Below are 6,358 nucleotides of genomic sequence, written 5' to 3' on the forward strand. Positions count from 1 at the left end.
AAAGCACAATATCAAACATCAATTCATACACTAAATCAACACATACAAACATGTAATCACTATATGATAAGTCTACATCATAATTTCAACCCATAACGACACTCAAAAGCGTGCAAAATAAGGCATACACACTAAAACCATTTTTCTGACCAAAATGAAGTTTTATAAAGCTTCTTAAAAGTTTACCATTAGAAATTACTCTTCAATACGATTCCAACGATATTTGATTCATCAAAAACGGAGTTACGGTTTGAAAGTTATGACCAAAACAAGTTTCCACAAAACTGACGGGTGATCACACGCGTGGCTGAGACCTCACTCGTGCGAGTGAGTCCTCACACGTGTGGTTGACCTCAAAAGTGTGGTCACTCGTGCAAGTGACCTGTCACTCATGTGGGAGCTGAAGAACAGCTCCAGCACACTGTTTTTCGCGTTTTTGACCCAAAAACTCGATTTTTGCAAGTTCGAACACCAAAACCACTTCAAATACACCATATAAACTATATAGCAACTATTTCTAAGATCAATTAAGTATATCTAATACATTTAAGCAAGAATCAAACCCAAAATCACACTTTTTAACTCAAGAACATAAAAATCCAATTTCTAACAATTAAAACATGGATTCAACAAGACAAACCTGAGATGATTCTCACAATGATGCTAGAAATTAGTTTCTAAAGTCTCTTAATCCAATTTCAAGTTTAGATCAATTAGGGTGTGTGAAGTGGATGAAGTTTGGTACGGGACTAGTTTCTCAATTTAGGGAAAATGGACAAGAAGTGTCCAGATAACTCCTTAAGTGGGTATTAAAACCCATACCCCATAACACACGGGTATTTACAAGTTATTTAATATCTTTCGTACCTCGTTAGGAGGCCCTAACGGAGTCCAAATTCAACAAATGAACCTGTTCTGTGACCCTTGTCACAAACTGGTCTCAACTAAACAACCAAATAATTATAAACATATAATTATTAAAATCACTAATTACACCATACCCAATGGTACAATGGTTATTTCAACTAGGCCCAAAATGCGGGTGTTACAAATCTACCCTCCTTAAAAGAGATTTCGTCCTCGGAATTGGGTTAACTATGGTTAACAAAACCCAAAATTGTTACTCGAACCGCCAAAACACACGATCAACTTTGTCGATCTTATCCCCGATACCGACAATATTGTGACGACCCGGAAATTTTTGACTAATTTTAAACCAAACTTTTGATACAATTGAATATATTTTTGACACGATAAGCTAAGTCTGTAAGGTTAAGTCTCAAAAAGTTTAAACTATTTTCACATATGCATTTTACCCTTGGACCGCTTCCGACGATTCACGAACAATTGTTTGTAAATATATATATATATATATATATATATATATATATATATATATATATATATATATATATATATATATATATATATACAAATATAATTTCTATATATAAATATTACCATATTGTAATATATATAATGTGTAGATATTAAATATGTGATAATTGTTATTATATAATATATTACGTAATTATTAAATATTACATAACTAATAATTTATAATATAAAGGTTATAACAAATATTATTATTACTACTTTTATTATTACCATTAATAGTAATACCAATAGTATCATTAATATTATTATTATTAGTATTATTAGTAATATTATTATTATCATTATTAATTATTAATAAACCTAATGAAATTATCATTATTGTTAATATCATTATATTATTATTATTATCACTATTTTTAAATGTATTATTATTATCTCATAAATAATAACAAGATTATTATTATTAATTAGTATTAGAATTATTACTAAGATATTTATATCATTTATAATTTATAAACACAGAAAAGAAAAAAAAAATATGTGCAAGCCAGTTTCATATTACCATCAAACTGTATGGATTTTTGTTTTCTGTCTACTGAATTGGTTACGAGTTAAATCACAGATACACCACAAAAATCTGATAGAATCAAAATTAAATATAATAATTCAATAAGATACAAAGATTGCTAGATATTAATCAGATACAGAATCAAATTCAGTTGGGCATCAACATAAATTCATTTACTTTATATTTTTTTCAGTCCTTCTTGTACTTCTTGTACTTCTTGTCTGGCCAAGTTGAGTAGAAGTCAACTTCACAAATCAACTGGAATCAATTTAACTGTTAAATCACGTACTCAGTCACGATTACAAACAAAATTTTTAAATACATAATTCAGATATAATCAAATTCGTACAAATCACAATTCAATCATTGATACAAAAAAAAAAATTATGAAATAAATATCGAATAAATGTACGAATTTGTTACCTGTCATAATCTGACTTATTCTTCTTGTTTTCTTTTTCTTGTTTGAAGAATCTTGTCTGCATTCTGTTAGACGTCGAATTCAACCACTACAATACAAACTCGGTTAATTAGTGATACAGCATCAAACAATAATGAAAGAAATGAATTCATGCAATAAACTTAAATGGCTTTGTATATTTATATACATACCTCATTTATGGTTTCGGCTAACAATCATCACTCAACCCTCACACAAACATAAACCAAATACACGCACCCATATATCTTGGTTCTTTTCTCTGCTATTCGAAGATCAACAAACAAACCATATCACCACCTTCAATCTCTGATTGAGTCACCATCATATATAACCGACACCATCACTATAAGACTACAATACAACCACCCTTAACCCAATTGTTTCCTCATGCTTCAGTTCGAATTAACTAGAAAGAAAACTACATAATTGTAACCGATTAATAGTATTTACAGCCATCACAAGTAACCTTCCACCACCTTTTCGATTACTGTTTCCAGCCAGAATAACCTCCACCAACGAAAGCCAACCACCACCATAAACACCATCAAAGTAGCCCATTCATTGTTTTCTTTTACCCAATAAAACCCATGAACGTTCTAAGTTTTCAATTGATGATCCTGCTTCTTTTCTGTTTCTTCTATCTTGTTAACCGAGCACCTTAGATTGAGCCCAACACAAACAACCATCATTGTTATGATACTTTCTAACTACTGTAACAATTTTCTATCACAAATAACAAATGCCATGTTGTTGTTAAATAGTGAACATATTATTACGGGTGTGGTGACAATAATGATGATAGTAACATGATTAGAATAAAGATGATATGACTAAAGATAATTGAGATGGTGGCGCCCATTTAGTGCTACAACGCGTTTCAACTAGTGCAGCTGCTTTAACTTTTCTATTCTATTAAACTCACCGACAACTAAACCCTATAAATTCATCGGGCCAATTGGAGATAACCCAATATAAATGGGTTTGTGAGCTTGCTTTATTGGGTCTCTACTTGTTAAATTGTTAACGGACTTTATTTTTCTGACGAGCTGTTATTGGATCACCAGAAACCCACAACAGATTGCTGTTGCTGCTATAAACCTTTCTCTATTGAGGCACTATTCAATTTTCTGAAGATATCATTTATGCTGCAGCTGTAAATTTCTGTTTCTTTTTGCTTTAAACGAATACATGAATTTAGGGATATGATAATAATAAAACACAATAATATGATGGAGTTGAAGATCACGTGAAGTATGGTGATGATGGGAGAAAATGAAATCGATGAACGATGATAATAATAGGTTGATGATAACAGTTTATATGGTTATGTATGATACATGATGAGGACGATAGGATTATGATGATTATGTTAACGTGATTAGATTATAGTGATGATCATGGGTTACAGTTAGGATAACGATGAGAAAGAAATGAAGGAAGTGATGATGATAATAGGATTAGATGTTAAGGTTAAGATCAATACTAAATGATTCTGTGATGATACGTATGAACTAAAAACCTGTAGGGTTTCATGGACTATTAGTTGTTGGGCCGTATTTCATTTTATAAGTTGTTGGGCTAATTTATCTAGCGGGCTGAAGTCTTATTGTTGGGCCAAGGGGTATGATGAGGTTGATAGAAGTCCTAAAATGGCAAGTCTATGATCATGAAAACGATAATAATATTATTCGATAATAATTTTGACGTTAATAATGGGAGATGACGATTATAGTGGTACGATGATGATAAAATTAAGGAATGATGGGTTATATAAATATAAATCTGAGTTTAATCAGAAAAAGCGTGATCGGAGGAGTGGTTAAGGATATTATCGGGTTAGCGGGACGTCGCAGGTTTAAACCCGGACTTGGGCATTTTTTGGGATACTTCTTTGAGGTTCGTGAATCTGAGGCCAACCCTGCATTGTTCAGTTCCGTCGTACGCATATTTTTACTACAAAATATCGTATAGTGAGTTTCATTTGCTCCCTTTTACTCGTTACGTTTTTGGGCTGAGAATACATGCAAATGCTTTATTAACTATTTTACAATATTTATATGCGCGAGTTTCATTTGATTCCCTTTTACTCTTTATATTTTTGGGACTGAGAATACATGCGCTATTTTTATAACTGCTTTATTAAATGCTTTTTGAAATATATTTTGAACTGCGAATACATGAAATGCTTTTATAAATGTTTGACGAGATAGACACAAACAAAACATTCCTCGGATAAATTATTATGCAGACAGAAGTTCTGTGGATTATTATTGAATTAGTTGGACGTTATAATTGCCACTAATTGTTGTGAATATTTCCCCTGATTATTATTGCTTGGTAACCTAAGAATTAGAAACGGGTATGGCCCTAATTCACGCAAATCCTAAAGGTAGCTACCGGGTTTAACACCCCCACACAGAATGTTCACTAGACGGAAGAGCTAGTGGGCGTGGTGTTTTATACTTCGAAGTTTATATATTATACAGACGAGATGTTCTGTTTTTGGGGATATTATGGATGCGCATTATATGTTAAGGTCGGTTACCAAGCCAAGCTATGAAAGCAAAGTGAATGTTATGTATCGAGAGAATGATTTTTATACACAGGTTATGTGTATTATTTTTGTACACGAGATATGTGTACGGTTATTTAAAAATCGCGAGGCAACCTACGGGGGAGAAAATGATACGAACCTACTCTGCTAAGCATTATGAAAAATGGTTTTGTACACGAGATAGGTGTACTGTATTTAATTCTCGTGGTCTATCAAAATGATGAATTTTATTGCTTATGATAAACCTATGAACTCACCAACCTTTTGGTTGACACTTGAAAGCATGTTTATTCTCAGGTACGAAAGAAATCTTCCGCTGTCTATTTACTCATTTTAGAGATATTACTTGAAGTCATTCATGGCATATTTCAAAAGACGTTTCATTCAAGTCGTTGAGTTCATCAAGATTATTATTAAGTCAATTATATTTGGATGTATTATGAAATGGTATGCATGCCGTCAACTTTCGATGTGATGAAAGTTTGTCTTTTAAAAACGAATGCAATGTTTGTAAAATGTATCATTTAGAGGTCAAGTACCTCGCGATGTAACCAAATGTAATGTATTCGTCCTTATAGATTAGGACGGGTCCTTTCAAATATCCACCACAATTGCATAGGGAAATGAGATTCTTGACGTCAATACACTCCCGATACATAAATAAGTTGTCACAATCTTCATCGATCAACGTCCGTTAATCCACTTAAGCCCACAAATTACACGATCAAGTCAAATAATCAGAGTCAAATTCATGTTTCTACGCCATTCTGTATCATAAATTTCACTATCTGTCATCCAATTCAATTCTTTATACAGTGCACTTTTTACAATTATCCCAAGCTTAGGCAATAGAATTTGTCATCATGCTAAAATCTATACCTATGTCCACGAAATTGTCTTGTAAGTCAACAGAACTTCACAGGTTATTCGTCTCATATCCAATCACATCACAATCCAATATAGCACAGGCCACCTAATTTTCCTTCAGCTTCCCAGAAATTCCGTATGATTTATCACAATATACTTCCGTTGGCCAGACACAAGCATATTATCCTAAATCATACCTTCATTCTGAGTTGCTTAAAACGGAAAAATTCTACTTGTCTCATTTACTAACTTATGTCCAATCAATCTCCTCAATAAGCATCGGTAATTAATTTAACTACTTTATAATTAATCAATTACACCATCTGTCCAATCATGGATATTAAAACAATGTCCATTAAATGTTCAACTATAATCTACCAACATCATTACACATCCAACAAGCATAGAAAATATCTGGTCAATATAGTTCACTATCGTCATAACAATCATACTCATGCCACTATCCAACAAATTCATGTCGTCCAAAAGTCCACTATACAAAAATACTCAACGCATCTCTATCCAAGTCACGGTTCTCAATCTCAAAAAGTCAACCTAAGGATCACTCTTACCCCACATAGAACACAAG

The sequence above is a fragment of the Rutidosis leptorrhynchoides genome, chromosome 1 (assembly GCF_046630445.1).
Source record: "Rutidosis leptorrhynchoides isolate AG116_Rl617_1_P2 chromosome 1, CSIRO_AGI_Rlap_v1, whole genome shotgun sequence".
Classification (NCBI taxonomy): Eukaryota; Viridiplantae; Streptophyta; class Magnoliopsida; order Asterales; family Asteraceae; genus Rutidosis; species Rutidosis leptorrhynchoides.